Consider the following 23,078-nt stretch of genomic DNA (forward strand, 5'->3'; position numbering starts at 1 on the left):
ACTCCATGTCTGCTAACAATACAAATTAATAAATAAATAAACAAAATGAATGAGAGAGAAAACTGATGTGTTGAATGGGAGGGGAATTAGAAAGGGATGCTGGGGAAAGAAGAGGTCTAGACACATACACACACACAGAGATGATCAAACAGTTTCTTCGTTATCACTTTGAACTCTGTTCATTTATCACAAAAAAATTAAACAATAACCAGGGAGGCTCACCACAACTTCCTGCTGCAGCTGTGACAATGTTGTTGTAGTATATTTCATGATGTATCTGTGATTAATGGCCTTTTTCATTAAGGTTTTCCCATTCAAAGTGACTTGGAATGCAAATGTGCATTTCAGCCAGGAGATCGTGGGGAAAATATTGTAGAAATGCCTGAGAAGTAGGGCAAATGTTCTGGTAGCTACGGAACCAAGAACTCCTGACTTAACAAATAACTGTGTTTTACAAAGAGCCACAGGTGACCTTGCCACTCTCCTGACCCCCCTACTGAAAGTTCTTTTTCTTTCTGTCCCAGATAAGTTAATCTCTTTTTACTCTCTTGGTAGTCTCTTTCAGAGTTAACTACTTCCATTATAAGTGATGAAATGTATAAGGCTCCACTTCAGATGCTGGCATTGCTATGAGCATTGTCTTTCCCTTTACTGCAATTCAGAGTTAACACTTGATTCTTGGGGGTTTTTAAATTATATATATCTGTTTTTAGAGATGAGGTCTCACTGTGTTGCCCAGGTTGGTCTCAAACTCCTAAGGTGAAGCAATCCTCCTGCCTCAGCCTGCCAAAGTGCCAGGATTACAGGCATGAGCCAGCAGGTCCAGCCTGATTCTTGCTTTTTATATTCCAGTCTCAGAAGTAGTTTCCACTGTAGAAGTTATCTGATGACAGTCTTATTCTTTCTAGTAGTGGCTTACAATCAGGCTTAGCTTCTCCAGGAACACTACAAGATGGATTTAGTTTAAATATGTTTTAAACTAAAAGGCATTCTCTCAAATGAGTTTAAATGCATTTAATTTTTAGACAACCTACCTGACGTATTTTTCTTAAAGACAATGTCTCCACTCCAAATAAATTATTGTCAAAATAAATGAAGAGCTCAAGATGATATCAATCCCATTTGTGTGAAGTCCTGGTGTTATGTGGATGATAAGCAGAAGCCAGTTATGACAACAAGTGAGAGATCCAAAGTAATTGCCAAATTTGTTAACATTTTTCCATTTCTAAACCATCCTTAAAAGCAATCACTGGGCACGGTGGCTCACACCTATAATCCCAGCAGACAGGCCAAGGCAGACAGATCGCTTAAGCTCAGGAATTCAAGACCAGTCTGGGCAGCACAGCAAAACCTCATCTCCACAAAAAATACAAAAATTATTCAGGCTTGGTGGCATGTGCCTGTAGTCCCAGCTACTTGGGAGGCTGAGGAAAGAGGATCACTTGAGCCAGGAAGGTGGAGGTTGCAGTGAGCCGAGATTTTGCCACTGCACTCCAGCCTGGGTGGCAGAGGGAGACCCTGTCTCAAAAAAAATACATAAGTAGACTAAACAAAATAACAATTGAGTCAAAAGGTTTTGAAAAGTATAAAAAAAAAAAAAAGAAAGAAAATTATATATGGGGTCACACTGTTACCAGTGGCAAATCCGAACGTGTTTGCAGCAACCTCAATTCTGGCCTTCTCAGAAGAAAGAATTTGATCAAGGAGGCCGAGGCAAGAGTTAGAGCAGGAGTGAAAGTTTATTAAAAAGCTTTAGAGCAGGAATGAAAGGAAGTAAAGTACACTTGGAAGAGGGCTAAGTGGGCAACTTGAGAGATCAACTGCACTGTTTGAGCTTTGACTTGGGGTTTTATATGTTGGCATGCTTCTGGGGTCTTGCATCCCTTCTCCCCGGATTCTTCCCTTGGGTGGGCTGTCCGCATGCACGGTGGTCTGCTGGCTCTTGGGAGGGGAGCATGTGTAGTGTGTTTACTGGACTTGTACACATGCTCACTTGAGGCATTCTTCCCTTACCAGCTGAATCTTCCTAGGTGGTTATATACAAGTTAAATTCCGCCATTTTGCCTCTTAGTGTGCAAGCTTGAGCCCACTCACTCAATTCCTGAGAGCTTATTGGGAAGCTCCTTATCATCAGTTTCAGGTTTTTTTCTATCTATTGGGAGACTGCCTTTCCCTGGAGCTGGCTGCGACCAATTATTATTATTATTATTATTATTATTATTATTATTATTATTATTATTATTTTGAGACGGGGTCCCGCTCCGTCTCCCAGGTTGGAGTGTACTGGCGCAATCTAGGCTCACTGCAACTTCCGCCTCCTGGTTTCAAGTGATTCTCTTACTTCAGCCTTCAGAGTAGCTGGGATTACAGGCGTACGCCACCACAGCTGGTTAATTTTTTTGTATTTTTAGTAGAGACAGGGTTTCACCTTGTAGGCTTTTCATGCGCATCCGTGTGAAGAGACCACCAAAAAGGCTTTGTGTGAGCAACATGGCTGTTTATTTCACCTGGGTGCAGGAGGGCTGAGTCCAAAAAGAGAGTCAGTGAAGGGAAGGGAGATAAGGGTGGGGCCGTTTTATAGGATTTGGGTAGATAAAGGAAAACTACAGTCAAAAGAGGTTGTTCTCTGGTGGGCAGAGTGGGGGTCACAAGGTGCTCAGTAGGGGAGCTTTTGAGCCAGGATGAGCCAGGAGAAGGAATTTCACAAGACAATGTCATCAGTTAAGGCAGGAACAGGCCATTTTCACTTCTTTTATGGTGGAATGTCATCAGTTAAGGCAGGAACTGGCCATCTGGATATGTACATGGAGGTCACAGGGGATATGATGGCTTAGCTTGGGCTCAGAGGCCTGACATTCCTGTCTTCTTATATTAATAAGAAAAATAAAACGAAATAGTGGTAAAGTGTTGGGACGGTGAAAATTTTTGGGGGTGGTATGGAGAGATAATGGATGATGTTTCTCAGGGCTGCTTCGAGCGGGATTAGGGGCGGCGTGGGAATCTAGAGTGGGACAGATTAAGCTGAAGGAAGATTTTGTGGTAAGGGGTGATATCACGGGACTGTTAGAAGAAACATTTGTCATTTAGAATTATTGGTGATGGCCTGGATACAGTTTTGTATGAATTGAAAAACTAAACAGAATAAGAGAAGGAGAAAAACAGGTATTAAAGGTCTAAGAATTGGGAGGACCCAGGACATCTAATTAGAGAGTGCCTAAGGAGAGTCAGCATAGTCCTGCCAGCAAAGATTATTTATTTACTTCAAGAGTTAAGAGTGGCAGTTTGGGGATAGCACCAGGAGATATCAGCTGTGATGGCTTGGAGAAACAGTGTAAACTGGCAGTGTAAACAAGAGCAGGGCATGTATGAGTAGTTGAGAACAGTGAATAGGAGTGTGACTAGACAGAATATAGTAGGGTTGACAAGCTTTTTGGGGCACAGTCTAAGTTGGTCTGGTGTTTAGAATGAGACTGGGGCCTAATAAAAAGGAGCATCTATACAGGAGCTTAAATGGGCTGTACCTTGTAGCATTCCGAGGACAGGCCTGAATTCTGAGAAGGGAAAGTGGTAAAAGTATTGTCCAGTCCTTTTTAAGTTGGTGGCTGAGCTTGGTGAGGTGTGTTTTTAATAGATCATTAGTCTGTCACTGAATACTAAGAGCCTGAAAAACTGCTTGGCTGATTTGACCAATAAAGGCTGGTCCGTTATCAGACTGTATAGACGTGGGAAGGCTAAATTGAGGAATTATGTCTGACAGAAGGGAAGAAATGACTGCGGTGGCCTTCTCAGACCCTGTAGGAAAGGCCTCTACTTATCTAGTGAAAGTGTCTACCTAGACTAAGAGGTATTTTAGTTATCTGACTCGGGGCATGTTGAGTAAAGCTAATTTGCCAGTCCTGGGTGGGGGCAAATCCTCGAGCTTGAAGTGTACGGAAGGGAGGGGGCCTGAATAATCCCTGAGGAGTAGTACAATAGCAGATGGAACACTGAGAAGTTATTTCCTTGAGGATAGATTTCCACGATGGAAAGGAAATGAGAGGTTCTGAGAGGCGGGCTAGTGGTTTGTACTATAGCATAGCATGCCTTTGCTGGTGTGTGGTGATTAGGTCTGGTGGAACCGCCACCAATAAATCAAGCGTGATCAGGGTGAGGAACAGGAAAGAAGGAAATACGGGGAAATGGGGTGAATGTCAGATGGATCAGAGAAAGACAGTCATGGGGGTCAGGTGTGGTATCAGGAATAATGTGGGAGGCCGGATTGAAGTCGGGCCAGGAAGGATGGTAATTGTGGGAGACTCAATGAAGAGTGAGTACAGCTGAAGGAGCCGGGGAGCAGAAAGTATATGCGTCAGGTGTGAGGAAGAAAAATAGATTTTGGAAATTATGAGAGCTGTAGAGAGTGAGTTGAGCATAGTTTGTGATTTTAAGGGCCTCTAAAAGTATTACGGCGGCAGCAGCCACTGCACGGAGACATAATGGCCAGCTTAAAACAGTAAGGTCAAGCTGTTTGGACAAAAAGGCTACAGGACGCGATCCTAGTCCTTGCATAAGAATTCTGATTGCTCAGGCCTGCACTTCAGGTGTGTGTAATGAAAAGAGTTGGGATGAGTCAGGGAGAGCTAGAGTGGGGGCAGTCTCTAAAGCTGTCTTCAAGGAATGGAAAGAGGAGTGGGGAAAGGATTTAGGATCTATGGGGTCAGCTAGGTTTCCTTTTGTGAGTTTATATAATGGTCTTGTTAGGATGGCAAAACCAGGGATCCAAAGGCGAAAGTATCTAACCACGCCCAGGGAGGAAAGGAGTTGTTGTTTTGTAGAAGGAGTTGGGGTTTGAGAGATTAGTCGGACACGATTGGCAGGGAGACCACGTGTGTTTTTATGAAGAATTATGCCGAGGTAGGTAACGAATGGAGAGGAAATTTGAGCTTTGGAGGGGGAACCCGATATCCTTTGGAGGATAAATGCTGAAGGAGCAGGAGGGTGTGTTGTTGAGAAGACTCAAAGGAGGGGCTACAAAGAAGAAGGTCATCAATATATTGAATAAGGTGAGAAGCGGAGGAGTGGAAAGAAAGTAAATCAGGAGAAAGAGCTTGGCTGAAGTAATGAGGGCTGTCCCTGAAACCTTGTGGCAGCACAGCCCAGGTAAGCTGCTGGGACTGATGTGTGTCAGGGTCAGTCCAGGTGAAAGCAAAGAGAGGCTGGGATGAGAGGTGCAGGGGAATAGTGAAAAAAGCATCTTTAAGATCAAGAACGGAACAGTTAGTTGTGGAGGAAGGTATTGAGGACAAAAGAGTGTACGGGTTGGGCACTACAGGGTGGATAGGCAAAACAATTTGGTTGATAAGGCACAGATCCTGAACTAACTTGTAAGGCTTGTCTGGTTTTAGGACAGGTAAAATGGGGGAGTTGTAAGGAGAGTTTATAGGTTTTAGAAGCCCATGCTGTAGCAGGTGAGTGATAACAGGCTTTAATCCTTTTAAATTGTGCTGTGGGATGGGATATTGGCATTGAGTGGGGTAAGGGTGGTTAGGTTTTAATGGGATGGTAATGGGCATGTGACCAGTTGCCAGGGAAGGAGTAGAGATGTCCCATACTTGTGGGTTAAGGTAGGGGGGTACTAGAGGAAGACGCAAAGGAGGCATTGGATTGGGGAGAAGGGCAGCAATGAGATGCAGCTGTAGTCCAGGAATAGTCAGGGAAGCAGGTAATTTGGTTAAAATATCTCGGCCTAATAAGGGAACTAGGCAGGTGGGGATAACTAAAAGGAGTGCTTAAAACAGTATTGTCTAAGTTGGCACTAGAGTTGGGGAGTTTCAAGAGGTTTAGAAGCCTGGCCATCAATACGCACAGCAGTTATGGAAGCAAGGGAAACAGGCCCTTGAAAATAAGGTAATTGTGGAGTGAGTAGCCTCCATATTGATTAAGAAGGGGATGGACTTACCCTCCACTGTGAGAGTTACCTAGAGCATCTGTGATGGTCCTGTAGGCTTCTGAGGCTATTGGGCAGTGTCAGTCTTCAGCTGCTAAGCTGAGAAGATCTGGGAAGGAGTCAGTCAGAGAGCTTTGGGCCAGAGTTCTAGGGGCTCTGGAAGTGGCTGCCAGATGAGTTGAACAGTCCAATTTTCAGTAGGGTCCCGCACAGATGGGACATGGCTTAGGAGGAATCCCGAGCTGTGGGCATTCCTTGGCCCAGGGGCCAGATTTCCGGCACTTGTAGCAAGCTCCTGGGGAAGGAGGTTCTGGAGGAACCCCTGGCAGCTGTGGTTCAGGCGTCTGAAGTTCTTGTGTGCTGGAGATGTGGCTGGGGTTTGTCTCACAGTGGAGGCAAAGAATTGCAATTCAGAAACATGTTGCTACTTGGCTGCCTCTACTGTATTATTGTACACCTTGAAGTTGAGGTTAATTAAGTCCTATTGTGGGGTTTGAGGGCCGGAATTTAATTTTTGGAGTTTTATTTAATGTTGGGAGCAGATTGGGTAATAAAATGTATATTGAGAATAAGAGGGCCTTTTGACCTTTTAGGGTCTAGGGCTGTAAAGCGTCTCAGGGTTGCTGCCAAATGAGCCATGAACTGGGCTGGGTTTTTCATATTTGATGAAAGAGCCTAAACGCTCACTGATTTGGGAGAAGTCTGATAAAGAAAAAGAAGCATTAACCTTGACTATGCCTTTAGCTTCAGCTACCTTTTTAAGAGGAAATTGCTGGGCAGGTGGGGGAGGGCTACTCACGGAATGAAACTGTAAACTGGACTGGGTGTGAGGAGGGGAGGTGATAAAAATATTACGGGGTGGAGGAGCGGAGGCTGAGGAAGAATTGGGACCTAGCTTGGCCTGGCGAAGAGCAGCCTGGGGAGGAGGCGGAGAGGACAGATGGGTCTATAGAAAAGGAAGATTAGAAAGACTCAGCGACGCTTGGGGTTGGGACTGAGGGGACAGGTAGGAGGGAAAGAAGGAAGATTTGGGACGAGTTGCATTGGGCACAGAGACTAGGGAGGGACCGATGTGTAAAAGAATGCCTGGACATCAGGCACCTCAGACCACTTACCTATTTTTTGACAAAAATTATTTAGGTCTTGTAGGATGGAGAAATCGAAAATGCCGTTTTCTGGCCATTTAGAACCACTGTCCAGTTTGTATTGGGGTCAAGTGGCATTGTAGAAGAAAATAAGGCATTTAGGTTTTAGGTCAGGTGAGAGTTGAAGAGGTTTTATGTTCTTAAGAACACAGGCTAAGGGAGAAGGAGGAGGAATGGAGGGTGGAAGTTTGCCTATAGTGAAGGAGGCAAGTTTAAAGAAAAGGGAGAGTAGAGACATGGAGGGAAGCGGTTCAGGGGTTCTTACCCTCCAGAAAAGCAGGAAAGGGGTTGGGGCGTGGAAATAAGGGATCAGGGCACAGAGATATAAGAGGTTGGGGTGTGGAAATAAGGTATTGGGGTGCAGAGATACAAGGTTGGGTACTTGCCCCTCCCCCAGAAAAGCAGGACTTGCTGCTAAGGGTGAAGGAGAAGGGGTTGGGGGTTTCTTGCCCCCCAGAAAGATGGAGAAGGGGTAGAGACACAGAGAGAAGGGGTTGGGGTACTCGCCCCTCCCCTAGAAAAGCAGGACTTGATGCTAGGGGTGAAGGACCAAGGCAGGCATCCCTGCGTGTTCTGACACCTCTGAAACGTGGGTGTATAATCAGAGAGGCGCCCCTGCAATGATTAAACACCAAGGGAAGGCTACCTTCCCAGTCCGTGACCGGCGCCGGAGTTTTTGGGTCCACGGATAAAACGTGTCTCCTTTGTCTCTACCAGAAAATGAAAGGAATTGAAATTAAGAGAAGGGAGAGATTGAAGAGTGGAAAGGAGAAAGTGGTTGAGGGATAATGAGAGAGGTTGGAGAAGAGAGTAAGAAGAGGCCGCTTACCCGATTTAAAATTGGTGAGATGTTCCTTGGGCTGGTGGGTCTGAGGACCTGAGGTCGTAGGTGGATCTTTTTCACGGAGCAAAGAGCAGGAGGACAAGGGATTGATCTCTGAAGGGAGGTCCCCCGATCCGAGTCACGGCACCAAATTTCACTTGTGTTGGTGTGAAGAGACCACGAAACAGGCTTTGTGTGAGCAACAGGGCTGTTTATTTCACCTGGGTGCAGGCGGGCTGAGTCCAAAAAGAGAGTCAGCAAAGGGAGATTAGGGTGGTGCCGTTTTATAGGATTTGGGTAGATAAAGGAAAATTACAGTCAAAGGGGATTGTTCTCTGGCAGGCAGAGTGGGGGTCACAACGTGCTCAGTAGGGGAGTAGGGGAGCTTTTGAGCCGGGATGAGCCAGGAGAAGGAATTTCACAAGACGATGTCATCAGTTAAGGCAGGAACAGGCCATTTTCACTTCTTTTGTGGTCGAATGTCGTCAGTTAAGGCAGGAACCAGCCATCTGGATGTGTACGTGCAGGTCACAGGGGATATGATGGCTTAGCTTGGGCTCAGAGGCCTGACAAGGCTGGTCTCAAACTCCTGACCTCAGGTGATCTTCCTGCCTCGGCCTCCCAAAGTGCTGGAATTACAGCCATGAGCCACCACGCCTGGCCATGACCAATTATTATTTTAGAGAGACAGTTAACAACCGCCTGACCATCACCTAATGGTTGCCTGACATTCCTGGTGGGGGTGGGTGGAGCCCTCTTCTTCCCTGCTCATGCCTAACTAGCTACCTACTGTAGTAACACCAGTCTCATGATAGTCCAATAGAGCAACCATGCCATCTAGGTTCAGGTTTTCACTAATAAAAACTGGTATTGTTTTTGAAATTAGCAAGGGTGTGCTTGATTTGTTCTGCAGCCTCTGTCATAACAGGTTTTAGTCTTTCCTGGTCTCTGTTCTTCAAGTTTGCCTTTGATTGATTGCATGTAATCTTGGATGTACTTCTTTATGCTTCGTTTGTAAAGCTGCTTTCTTTCAAGGGATGGTTCTTGACAATCTTAACACCAGTGATTACAGTGCTTTCTGTACATTTTCCCTTTGGGCCTTCAGTGGAGGCATTTCCACCAATGAGGGAGTCATCAATGCTACTCTCTGTCCTAGTGACCATCTTCTCCTCCACCTCCAGGCACAGCCATCTCCTGGATCTTGTAAATGTTGCAGAACATCTCATCGTGGCTGATGAGGTCCTGGTGAATAATCATAATTGAGGCTGAAGGGAGAGGCAGTGGGGCTAGCTTAGCAGGAGCCCTGAGCTTGAGCAGTGCAGTGCTGGGGGAGAGGGGAGCCAGTGGAAAACCCCTAATAGGAGTTCTGAAAGGCATAACAATGACAGAAAACCCAGTTACCCATTTGAGAGAGTTTGTGGGTTCAGGAGTAGGAGAACGGAAATTGGGAATAACAGCTTGGAATAGTGGACCTCAGAGAAAGTTTCCTGCAAAAATTGCTGAAGCCAGCAAGGGGTAAGAAGTAAATAATACACCTTATATACTATCTTAAATTGTACCCGTTAGAGATTACTCGCAATTAATTATCATCGTCCTGTTTTTAAAATGGCTGACTAAACCAATGAAAACTTTTTGTAAATTTATTACATATGCCAGCTTTTCCCTAACCTCCTTTCATGGTTCTCAAACTTTGGCATTCATAAAAATCACCTGGACAGCTTGTAAAATTGGAAATTCCTGGAGTCCTGCCTTCAGAGTCTGATTCAGTAGATGGAGCCCAAGAATCTGCATTTGAATATTCACTTGGGTGTTTCCAAATTAATTATCCATTGTGTGTTTTACCTATCACTGGTGAGGCTCATATAGGTGACCCTTGGTTCACATTTTGAGAAACATTTTGTCTAGATGCACTGAGAAAATGATAGTTTGACCTCTGTTCTGCTACTTACTGGCTGACCCTGAGCAAGTCACTTTTATTCTCTGGGCCTCAGTTTCCTCTTGTGTAAAATGCAGTGGTAGATGATGGTAAGAATGAAATGAAAATACCTATAAAGGACCATATACATAAATGTAAATTCCCTCAACTGTTATTCTAGTTAAATACTGAAGACTTACTAGATTGCTTCCCCAAGAAATTGTGTTCTAACACCAAACTGAATTATCCAAACTTTTGAAATGCAGTCTATTTGTATCCTTGCATCTTGAACATGGTATAAGGTTGAACTTATTTACCAAATACCATGTGTCCAGAAAGCAATTTACTTTCTTTTTTTTTTGAGATGGAGTCTTGCTCTGTTGCCTAGGCTGGAGTGCAGTGGCGCCATCTCGGCTCACTGCAAGCTCCACCTCCAGGGTTCATGCCATTCTCCTGCCTCAGCCTCCTGAGTAGCTGGGACTACATGCAACCGCCACCACACCCGGCTAATTTTTTGTATTTTTAGTAGAGACAGGGTTTCACCATATTAGCCAGGATGGTCTCCATCTCCTGACCTCGTGATCTGCCTGCCTCGGCCTCCCAAAGTGCTGGGATTATAGGTGTGAGCCACCGAGCCGACCGCAATTTATTTTCTAATGCTACAGACTGTCAGCGTAAATGTTAAGGTCATTAATTTTGCATAGAACTTAGTCTGTACACTGCTTTCCCATAACTCTAGTTTACATGGGATAATTCCCCTTATAAATCCTACACACTGTGACATAGACCTAAGGTTTGTCTTGCTCTTACAATCTCAGGGCTCTGCAGGAATTCATTTTTCTTTTTTCTTTTTTTTTCTTCTTCTTTTTTTTTTTTTTGAGATAGGGTCTCACTCTGTCACCCAGGCTGGAGTGTAGTGGTGCGATCTCAGCTCACTGCAACCTCCACCTCCTAGGCTTAAGTGATTCTCCTGTCTCAGCCTCCCAAGTAGCCGGCATTACAGGTGTGAAAGGCCATCGCCTGGCTAATTTTTGTATTTTTAATAGAGATAGTTTCATCATGTTGGCCAAGCTGTCTTTTTTTTTCCCTTTGTATTGCTTTCCTAGTCTACTCAATCCCCATTAATTTAATAATTTTAATAATTTTAATTTAATAATTTTCCATAAGGTTTATGCACAAAAGATTAAGAAAACAGTGTTTAAGGAATTGATGATTTCATAAGATTTATATAGATTAGATTAAGGAAACAATGTTTAAGACATTGTCCATTGTGACTGAAACTTCAAAAGTGCCTACTTTTGAGTGTTTTGTTTGCTTTTTTTTTTTTTTTTTGGAGAGGGCATCTCAGTATGTTGCCCAGGTTGGACTCAAATTCCTGGGCTCAAGTGATACTTCCACCTTAGCCTCCAGAGTAGCTGGAACTCTAGGCATGTGCCACTGCACATACCTTTGCCTACCCACTTTGTATCTGAATAAACAACAAATCTGAATCTTCCATGAGCAATTCACATAATTATTGAAATAATAAATAGATTTACATTCGTTTTCAAAAAGTTGCCTGTGTAATTTGTACACGTGGTCCTCAAATGCCAATGTAGAACAATGCATAGGCTCCCGTCTCTTTTTGGTAGTATATAAATGGTGTAGTATTAAGTTTCAAGTCTAACTTACCACACTGTGCCCATTGTGTGTGCCCATTGGCCAGGCCAGTCCCTGGCACACAGTGCACCCTCAAAAAAATATTTGTTGAATGAATGCATAGGTTTGGAATTTCAGTGGGAGTTGAATTTCTCTTAGAAGCTTATTCAGTTGTTTATGTGATACTCTATATTTTGTTACCTGTGGATTATTTTACTACCTTTGTTCAAAATGATTCCTGATCAGATGGCAAAGAAAATCAGTTCAGAAGACCAGGTGCGATGGCTCATGCCTATAATCCCAGCCCTTTCACTGGACAATGTGGGCAGATCGTTTGAGGTCAGGAGCTTGAGACCATCTTGTTCACCAACATGGTGAAACCCAATCTCTACTAAGTACAAAAAGTAGCCGGGTGTATGGCCAGGCACAGTGGCTCACACCTGTAATCCTAGCACTTTGGGAGGCCAAGGTGGGTGGATCACCTGAGGTCAAGAGTTCAAGACCAGCCTGGCCAACATGGTGAAACCCCGTCTCAACTAAAAATACAAAAAAAAAAAAAAAAAAAATTAGCTGGATGTGGTGGTGGGCACCTTGAATCCCAGCTACTTCGGGAGGTTGAGGCAGGAGAATCACTTGAACCTGGGAGGCGGAGGTTGCAGTGAGCCAAGATGGTGCCACTGCACTCCAGCCTGGATGACAAGAGTGAAACTCTGTCTAAACAAGAAAAAGAAAAAAAAATTAGCCGGGTGTGGTGGCACATGCTTGAAATCCCAGCTACTCGGGAGGCTGAGGCAGGAGGGTTGTTTTAACCCAGGAGGCAGAGGTTGCAGTGAGCTGAGATTGCGCCACTACACTCCAAACTGGGCGACAGAGCGAGACCTCATCTTAAAAAAAAAGAAAAAGCTGGCTGGGTGAGGTGGCTCACGCCTGTAATCCCAGCATCTTGGAAGGCCGAGGTGGGTGGATCACAAGGTCAGGAGTTCGAGACCAGCCTGACCAACATGGTGAAACCCCGTCTCTATTAAAAATACAAAAATTAGCTGGGCGTGGTGGTGAGGGTCTGTAATCCCAGCTACTCCAGAAGTGGAGGCAGGAGAATCACTTGAACCTGGGAGGCAGAGGTTGCAGTGAGCCGAGATCACACCTCTGCACTCCAGCCTGGGTGACAACAGCAAAACTCCATCTCAAAAAAAAAAAAAAGAACAACAGCAACAACAAAGAAAATCAGTTCAGAAGATGGGAATGTGATAAACCTCATTTCTTTAAAAATCTTCAGATGCTTTTTACAGTATGATTCTCCAGAGTTGCCGGTGATAATTTTTCAGTTTGCCTTCATCTTCAGCCTTCTTCTAATATTTGAGCTGGATGTTTGCTCCTTCCTACATGAATTGGCTTTCACTCTGACTTCGTTTGACACTGATCTCCTCTGGTTGTCTTTCAGGTTGTTCTTTCTGTATCCTTCACTGATTCTTTTTATTTAAGCGTAGCCAATCATTGACCATCTGTTATTCTCGTTTTGCTATTCTTGTCAGAGAGTCTCTATTTTCAAGATTTCAACAGCTGTCTATATATCTGGTCCTGGCTTCAATCCTTCATCTTCAAATACTGCTTGAAATCCTCCAATTTGGGGGTTCTGCCTATTTCACACTCATTGGGTTCATAACTGAGCTCATTGTTTTGGAAGCAGCAATCTTCTTGGAACTTCTGTACTTTTGACAGTGGTCCCTTGATTCATTCATCCAGACTCAAAAAGAGTGATCTTTAAAATGCACTTCCTTCATTTTATTTTGGAGATTATCAGTGAAATCTCTGACCACTGAATGGATAATGTGGACACTAATATACTGTCATTCCAGAGAAGCCATGTGCCTAAAATTCTCCCGTGTGTCAGAGGGAGTTTGTGAGGCAGTCACCTCAGGCCTGATACTTTTCCAGTAACTGTCAGGGGAAATGGCATATGCAAGCGATGTGGCAGTCATACTGTGTCCGGAATTGGTGGGTTCTTGGTCTTGCTGACTTCAACAATGAAGTCGCGGACACTTGCAGTGAGTGCTACAGTTGAAGATGGTGTATCCGGAGTTTGTTCCTTCAGATGTTCAGATGTGTCTGGAGTTTCTTCCTTCTGGTGGGTTCGTGGTCTCGCTGACTTCAGGAGTGAACCTGCAGACCTTCACAGTGAGTGTTACAACTCTTAAAGGCAGCGCGTCTGGAGTTGTTCATTTCTTCCAGTGGGTTCATGGTCTCGCTGGCTTCAGGAGTGAAGCTGCAGGCCTTTGCGGTGAGTGTTACAGCTCATAAACGTGGTGCAGACCCAAAGAGTGAGCAGCAGCAAAATTTATCGTGAAGAGTTAAAGAATAAAGCTTTCACCGCAGGGGAGGGGACCCGAGTGGATTGCTGTTGCTGGCTCAGGCAGTCTGCTTTTATTCCCTTATCTGGTCCCACCCACATCCTGCTGATTGGTCCATTTTACAGAGAGCTGATTGGTCCATTTTGACAGGGTGCTGATTGGTGTGTTTACAATCCCTGAGCTAGACACAGAGTGCTGACTGGTGCATTTACAATCCTCTAGCTAGACATAAAAGTTCTCCAAGTCCCCACTAGATTAATTAGACACAGAGCACTGATTGGTGCATTTAAAAACCTTTAGCTAGACACAGAGTGCTGATTGGTGCATTTACAATCCTCCAGCTAGACATAAAACTTCTCCAAAACCCCACCAACTCAGGAGCCCAGCTGGCTTTGCCTAGTGGATCCAGCCAGTGGGGCAGGGGCAGAGCTGCCGCAAGTCCCACGCCGCATGCCTGCACTCCTCTGCCCTTGGGCAGTCGATGGGACGGCAGGGTGTGGTGCCCCTCAGGGAGGCTCTGCCCGCACGGGAGCCCACGTGGCGTGGAGGGGAGCTCAGGCATGGTGGCCTGCAGGTCCCGAGCCCTGCCCCACCGGGAGGTGGCTGAGGCCTGGCGAGAATTTGAGCGTGGTGTGGGTGGGCTGGCAGTGCTGGGGCACCCAGCAGCTGCTGGCCTGGGTGCTAAGCCCCTCACGGCCCTTGGCCGGTGACTCCAGCCGGCTGCTCCAAGTGTAGGGCCCGCGGAGCCTGCGCCCACCCAGAACTCGCGCTGGCCCGTGAGCGCCACACGCAGCATCGATTCCCGCCAGCGCCTCTCCCTCCACACCTCTCCGCAAGCAGAGGGAGCCGGCTCTGGCCTTGGCCAGCCCAGAGAGGGGGTCCCACAGTACAGTGGCGGGCTGAAGGGCTCCTCAAGTGTGGCCAGTGGACGCTGAGGCTGAGGAGGCGCTGAGAGCAAGTGAGGGCTGCCAGCACGTTGTCACCTTTCAATACCGCTGAACTACGTGAGGTAATCACAACTGTGGAAAAGGGCAAGAATTAAAGTACTAATTGTACAGATCAAGATGTTGCTTATCTTGCCATAGCTTTAGGATATTTGAAGAATGTGTTCATAGAAAATGAGACCCAAGTTAACTCCAAATAAGTTCTGAAAAGCATTCCCATTATAATAGTAAAGAATCATACTGAAACACTGTCACAAAACCAATGACTCAAAACCCAAGCTGTCTGACGCTCAGCAATGGTACAATCGCAGTAGCCTGACCTATAAAAGTACCCTCACCTAGAGGTTGTGGGTCCTATGGGACACTGATTTACCAAGATAGTGTCAGGATTAGCAGACATACTCCAATCTACTTGTTGGATGAATTAGGTTCAAAAATCAAAGAAAGGAAAAACCCTTCTGTAACGAAGTAGATGCTGATGGAAAGGCCAGATTAAAAACATTGGCTGAGCTCCAAGTTGTAAGTTTTCATGGAATAGAACAAGAGTGTGGTAATTAATTTGCAGTAAAAAATAAGTCACCAACAAGCAGGGTATTTCAAACAATAAAAATACAAACATGATCAAAAGAAAAGTAAACTTGCTGAGTAATTCTAACAAAGGGAGTAACTGCAGTGAGGAAATATGGAACATTTAAAATAGGTAAGAATAGCTCTAGAATATTAGAATAATATTTCAGGGTCAAAGTTAAGTTGTTAGCTTTTTATTTTTTGTTTTTGTTTTTTTTTTTTGAGATGGAGTCTCGCTATGTCACCCAGGCTGGAGTGAAGTGGCATGATCTGGGCTCACTGCAACCTCTGCCTCCCACTTTCAAGCGATTCTTCTGCCTCAGCTTCCCAAGTAGCTGGGACTACAGGTGCCCGCCACCACACCCAGCTAATTTTTGTATATTTAGTAGAGATGAGGTTTCACCATATTGGCCAGGCTGGTTTTGAACTCCTGACCTTGTGATTCGCCCACCTTAGCCTCCCAGACTGCTGGGATTATAGGCATGAGCCACTGCGCCCAGCAAGTTGTTAGTTTTTAATCACGTATTTTAAACATTTTGGAGTTTACTCAAAAAATTCAGAGTTAAACCCTGTAGGAAATGACTGAAAAGCTTCTGAAGTGGAAAAAAAAAGGAGAAAATTTTGAAATTGGTAAAAATTTAGGGACTAGAACATAGGAAAATGTGATTCAGTTAGACTGTCTTGAACGTTAGTCTCTGAGCATATAAATAATGTGCAAAGCATTATTTTCCAAATAAAACAAAGCAAGACCAACTAGGAAAAGGATAATTCTCGTGTAGAAATCAAATGAAAGCTTTAAAACCAAATACTCCTAACAAGAAAGTGTCATGAAGTCATCCAGGTAAAGCAATGTAGGTCCAAAAAGCCCACTAAAGACCCTCAAATGTCTTTACTCATAATACTTAGTATATAGTCCAGTTAAAATTCCAGGGCAGAGCACCTTCCTGGAGAGAGGCTTCATAAGCTTATATTTGGAAAGGTTAAAGATGATTTGAAATTGTGTCATCTATCAAAGGCAAACCAAGAGGCTTTGTCAAGAGGGTGAGCCTACACTGCAGAGAAAGTTTTTGAATTTATTCCAGAAGAATGTTGTCCTATGCAATTAGTCCAAGGGATTAAGAACAGGTTTCCTAATATACTTTTAAAAACTTTTTATTATTAAAAAAGGATGCAGGCCGGGCGCGGTGGCTCATGCCTGTAATCCCAGCACTTTGGGAGGCCGAGGTGGGTGGATCACGAGGTCAGGAGATCGAGACCATCCTGGCTAACACGGTGAAACCCCGTCTCTAGTAAAAATACAAAAAATTAGCCGGGCATGGTGGCGGGCGCCTGTAGTCCCAGCTACTCGGGAGGCTGCGGCAGGAGAATGGCGTGAACCCCGGGGGGCGGAGCTTGCAGTGAGCCAAGATCCCGCCACTGCACTCCAGCCTGGGTGAAAGAGCGAGACTCCGTCTCAAAAAAAAAAAAAAAAAAAAAAAGAATGCAGTAAACCACACAAAACAAGTGTATAATGTAGTAAACCATTACAAGGTACTCTTGTAATCATTACCCGTATAAAGAAATGGAACACAGCCAGATGCCCTAGAAGTCCTCATGTGCCTATCTCAGTCATACTCTGTCCCTGTTCCCATTATTACCTGAAAGTCCATCGTGTGGACTCCATAATTTAGTCTCAATAATAGAATTTGAAAGTCGATATCCCCATCTTTCCAAAAAGTCAGTAACTGGTGACAACCCTAGCACCCTAGTACCTTCCTTTGCTTCTACCCCAGACTTGTTTTTTAAGTTAAGTAAGTCTCCAGTCTCTGGAGATCCATCTTGAAACAGGTGGTCTTTCAACAATACTTTCTGCTGAGACATTGTCTGGTTAGATCTGGAAAGGAACGTGTGGACCAATACATTCTATTGGTAGAAAAGGAGGATCGCACGTGAAAGCTCTTCTCGGAGGAAGCCTCACTTAAGAAAAGTGAATCATACTACTAGGTGGCTTAATATACAAGACAGTATACCCAAATTAACTGTTTGCAAAATATGTTACAATCCTGACACAACCCAGCTTGATAGGATTCCCACTGGCCAAATGTGAGACAATCTAAGCATCAAAATACATGAAGATGGCGGTAAATTACAGTCATTGAATAAAATAAGAATCTGTGAGTCCGGGCTGGGCGCAGTGGCTCACGCCTGTAATCCCAGCACTTTGGGAGGCTGAGGCAGGTGGATCCCTTGAGTCCAGGAGTTCGAGACCAGCATGGACAACGTGGCGAAACCCCATCTCAACAAAAAAACACAAAAATTAGCTGGGCATGGTGGTGCATGCCTGTTGTCCCAGCTACTAGGGAGGCTGAGGAGGGAAGATCACTTGAGCCTGGGAGGTTGAAGCTGTGGTGAGCTATGAGCATGCCATTGCACTCAAGCCTGAGTGACAGGGCGAGACCCTGTCTCAGAAAAAAAAAAAAAAAAGAATCTGTGAGTCTATACCAATAATACCAATATAGACGAATGGAAGGAAGAGAAAGCTGTTCTTTATGGTAATATAAATATATACTCTTTTAATGCTAATATGTGTAATAATTATAGAAGGTGTGATGGAGTTATAAAATCATCAGTGGACGTTGAAACAATGGGTGAAGCTTGATGATGAGCAGTGTGCATACACAGCATCTCCCTACACGTTACTTACATTTACAAAGGAGAGAACAGTAAATTCACAAGGCAGCTACCACCTTCACCAAATAAGCAAAGCTAATTTCACCAATGTGAGGACAAACCAACATTATGCGTCCTTCCCCCTCTTCCCGTATTATCATACACTGAGAAGGATGCTGTATCACTTGACAAAGATACAGTTTTGCTTGGCCGAACTTTAGTCAGGCTTCTGAATCTTCTGCTAGGTCCATCTGTGTATTTTCTCGTAAAATCCAGTTTTAGCAAAGGACCCTGCCAAGTCACTTTAGCAAGGAACCCCCACATTATTGATATCTGATCATCTTCAATGTGTGATCATATTCCTCATCTTCCACCATCTCCTGGGTGATGTCTGATCATTCTGGTCTCTCTTCAGCAAGAATCCTGTTGGTTGCTTTAGCCAGAATCCCCCTCACCCCTGATGTTTCCTCTTGGTAATTTTCCATCCATTGACCCCACCCTGCTCCTTGGCTATAAATTCCCATTTGCCCATGCTGTATTCAGAGTTGAACCCAATCTGTCTCACCCACTGATTTGAGATCAGTCTCAAATCCATCTACCTGACTGACTAAAATTAACGGTTTATAAAGTAGGGAAGAAATGTAACAACATTCAGGGAAACAGGAATTAGGGAGGAGTAAGGAAGAGGAGTTGGTCAACAGGAAGCAGGTAATTGCTTCACAATCATGATGGGTGAGGGGTCTGATGTTTCCTTGTTCAGATGCAGTCATCTGGTAAATTCCAATTCCTTGATGCTATCTGAGAGGCCTGATGGTTTATTTCTTGAGAAAGGAACTCAGATAAGACAAATGTAACTTTTTCGTTTTAAGACTAGGAGGGCCAATTTCTATGTTTATTCAGAAAAACCATAAACATTAGTTCTATGGGACAATTGGGCCAGTTTCATAAACAATGCTACAATATCTGCAAAATTCACCTACTGCAGAGTCTGAGATATCATCCAAATTCAGAGTTCTTTGAGTTTCTTGTTCCAGAGGAATTTACAGTTTGGAAGCTACATTCTCCCTAATATTAAAAATAGGGGTTGTGAAAATCTCTAATACTAGAGAGGTGAGTGCGAAACTTTTATCAGTATTGATATAAATATTCAAAGTCTTCATTATCATTATTATCATTCTTTATATTAGTTTCTAATTTGCTTCTTAATAAGGAGAGCCAAGACCCTTAATTTGGGGGAAATATTTATTATGTAATATTGAAGTAGATGATAGGTCACTTGCTAGTATTGTAGAAGGATTTTATGTATCAAGCAAGAACACAGGGGAGCTGTGATTCTGACTGCTAAGATTAAATTTTAAATATTTTCAGTTAGAAATTCTTCCTAAGAAACAGTACCTACGATTTAGAGTTTTGAAGTCTGGAACTCATATGTTCCCTGTCCCTGGATCCTGCTGCCTTCAGTGTTGTGCTAAAGAGCAGTCATTTTCTAGGTCAACAATTCTGACCCTCTAGTTGTTACATAATAAACCATCAGCCTCTGAATGTATTGGTCAGCATCTGTTCATTTGCTAATTATTTTAGAACATTAACTGGTTCTTGGCCAAATGCTGATCCTGATAGACATTAGGCCAAATGTTGATCTGCACTCACCAGGTCAACTCTGAGGATGCTTGTGAGTGCTGGAGGAACTATTTAAAATCACCCAGTCCAATGCCATCATTTTGTTGTATGTGATGCTTTCATCTCCTACCCAAACCTGAAATGTGAGTCCCAAGTTCTGGTCCAAAATGGCCACTGATGTATTTTGCAACTTTGGTCAAAGTAGTAGAAACAAAACACTTTTTTTTTTTTTTTTTTGGAGACGGAATCTCACTCTGTTGCCCAGGATGGAGTGCAGTGGTACAATCTCAGCTCACTGCAACCTCCGCCTCCCCAGTTCAAGCGATTCTCCTGCCTCAGCCTCCTGAGTAGCTGGGACTACAGGTGACCGCCACCATGCCTGGCTAATTTTTGTATTTTTAGTAGAGGCGGGGTTTTGCCATGTTGGCTAGGCTGGTCTTGACCTCAAGAGATCCGCCCGCCTCGGCCTCCCAAAGTGCTGGGATTACAGGTGTGAGCCACCATGCCCGGCCCAAAACTCTTTTAAAATTTATTAAAATCTTGTTAATGAAAGAGGAAATGGATGCTCTAACAGTTATGAAGTTTACCAGGCAAAAATCTGAAAAAAGAGTAATAAGTTTATTTTTTTAAATTTTTATTATTTTTTTGAGATGGAGTCTCATTCTGTTGCCCAGGCTGGAGTGCGGTGGCATAATCTTGGCTCACTGCAACCTCTGCCTCCCAGGTTCAAGTGTTTCTCTTGCTTCTGGTCCTGAGTAACTACAACCACCATGCCTGGCTAATTTTTGTATTTTTAGTAGAGACGGGGTTTCACCATATTGGCCAGGCTGGTCTTGAACTCCTGACCTCAAGCCTCCCAAAATGCTGGGATTACAAGCATGAACCACTGTGCTCAGCTGAGTAATAAGTTCAGATGAGAAGAGGAGAGTGCAAAACACATTTTATTTGACAATTTTTTTTTGGATGTAAAGTTTAAAATGTTAAAACAATTTGAATTTTGTAAGAAGCCAAATATCTAATAATCTGAAGAACACTACATTTAACCAGTATATTGGACATCAAAGGGCTTTAAATATGTTTTCGGCCGGGTGCGGTGGCTCACGCCTGTAATCCCAGCACTTTGGGAGGCCGAGGTGGAAGGTCAGGAATTCAAGACCAGCCTGGCCAACATGGTGAAACCCCATCTCTATTAAAAATACAAAAATTAGCCGGGCTTGGTGGCTGGCGCCTGTAATCCCAGCTACTCGGGAGGCTGAGGCAGGTGAATTGCTTGGACCCGGGAGGCGGAGGCTGCAGTGAGGCAAGATCACACCGCTGCACTCTAGCCTGGGCAAAAGAGCAAGACTCCATCTCAGAAAAAAAAAAAATCTATTTTCCAAAGAGAGAAAGACCTGTGGCCTTTTGGAAGAAAATATCAGCTCCACCTTTAAGTTAATTATTAATAACATCTCTAATTTTTTGCTTTCTCATAAAAAAATCAGTGCTATAGAGTCAACTTCTTAAGACTTTGGTGAGAATTAAATGAGATAGTATGAAGGCACATAAAAAGAATTTACATTCCTTTTCCTTATAATCCCAATCTATCCTATTAAAAAAACTTACAGGTATTAATGTTAAAATGAGTCACTGGCATGTCGTTATATTGAGGCAAAGACTAGTTGAATTTATCAGCAAAAAGCCACCAGAGCAACAATTATTATGTGTCTTTTTTTTTTTTTCCAAGGCAGAAGAATTTTTTCTTAGTACAGAACAAAATGAAAAGTCTCCCATGTCTACCTCTTTCTACACAGACAAGGCAACCATCCGATTTCTCAATCTTTTCCCCACCTTTCCCCCCTTTCCATTCCACAAAACCGCCATTGTCATCATGACCCGTTCTCAATGAGCTGTTGGGTACACCTCCAAGACGGGGTGGTGGCCGGGCAGAGGGGCTCCTCACTTTCCAGTAGGGGCGGCCGGGCAGAAGTGCCCCTCACCTCCCAGACGGGGCGGCTGGCCGGGCAGGGGGCTGACCCCCCCCCCACCTCCCTCCTGGACGGGGCGGCTGGCCGGGCAGAGGCGCCCCTCACCTCCCTGATGGGGCGGCTGGCCAGGCGGGGGGCCGAACCCCCACCTCCCTCCCGGACAGGGCGGCAGGCCGGGCGGTGGGCTGACCCCCCCCACCTCCCTCCCGGACGGGGCGGCTGGCCAGGCGGGGGGCTGACCCCCCAACCTCCCTCCCGGACGGGGCGGCTGGCGGGGCGGGGGGCTGACCCCCCCACCTCCCTCCCGGACGGGGCAGCTGGCGGGGCGGTGGGCTGACCCCCCCACCTCCCTCCCGGACGGGGTGGCTGGCCGGGCAGGGGGCTGACCCCCCGACCTCCCTCCCAGACGGAGCGGCTGGCCGGGCAGAGGAGCTCCTCACTTCCCAGTAGGGGCGGCCAGGCAGAGGCGCCCCTCACCTCCCGGACGGGGCGGCTGGCCGGGCGGGGGGCTGACCCCCCCACCTCCCTCCCGGACGGGGCGGCTGGCCGGGCGGGGGGGCTCCTCACTTCCCAGTAGGGGCGGCCGGGCAGAGGTGCCCCTCACCTCCCGGATGGGGCGGCTGGCCAGGCGGGGGGTTAACCCCCCCACCTCCCTCCCGGACGGGGCGGCTGGCCGGGCGGGGGGTTGACCCCCCCACCTCCCTCCCGGACGGGGTGGCTGGCCGGGCGGGGGGCTGATCCCCCCACCTCCCTCCTGGATGGAGCGGCTGGCCAGGCAGAGGGGCTCCTCACTTCCCAGTAGGGGCGGCCGGGCAGAGGCGCCCCTCACCTCTCGGACCGGGTGGCCGGCCAGGCGGGGGGCCGAACCCCCACCTCCCTCTCGGACAGGGCGGCAGGCTGGGCGGTGGGCTAACCCCCCCACCTCCCTCCCGGACGGGGCGGCTAGCCGGGCGGGGGGCTGATCCCCCCCACCTCCCTTCTGGACGGGGCAGCTCGCCGGGTGGGGGGCTGGCCCCCCCACCTCCCTCCAGGACGGGGCGGCTGCCGGGCGGAGATGCTCCTCACTTCCCAGACAGGGTGGCTGCTGGGCGGAGGGGCTCCTCACTTGTCGGGCGGGGCGGCTGCCGGGCGGAGGGGCTCCTCACTTCTCAGACGGGGCGGTTGCCAGGCAGAGGGTCTCCTCACTTCTCAGACGGGGCGGCCCGGCAGAGACGCTCCTCACATCCCGGACGGGGCGGCAGGGCAGAGGTGCTCCCCACATCTCAGACGATGGGCGGCCGGGCAGAGACGCTCCTCACTTCCCAGATGTGATGGCGGCCGGGAAGAGGCGCTCCTTGTTTCCTAGATGGGATGGCGACCGGGCAGAGACGCTCCTCACTTTCCAGACTGGGCAGCCAGGCAGAGGGGCTCGTCACATCCCGGACGATGGGCGGCCAGGCGGAGACGCTCCTCACTTCCCAGACAGGGCGGCAGCCGGGCAGAGGCTGCAATCTCGGCACTTTGGGAGGCCAAGGCAGGCGGCTGGGAGGTGGTTGTAGC

At 46.2% G+C, this 23,078-nt stretch overlaps 1 pseudogene; it reads right to left on the reverse strand.

Moving 5' to 3' along the window:
- Window positions 1-1,208: 1,208 nt before the first annotated feature.
- LOC101150172 (translationally-controlled tumor protein-like) lies at window positions 1,209-9,151 on the reverse strand (annotated as a pseudogene).
- Window positions 9,152-23,078: the final 13,927 nt, after the last annotated feature.

This window comes from Gorilla gorilla, chromosome 11, assembly GCF_029281585.2.
Source record: "Gorilla gorilla gorilla isolate KB3781 chromosome 11, NHGRI_mGorGor1-v2.1_pri, whole genome shotgun sequence".
Lineage (NCBI taxonomy): Eukaryota > Metazoa > Chordata > Mammalia > Primates > Hominidae > Gorilla > Gorilla gorilla.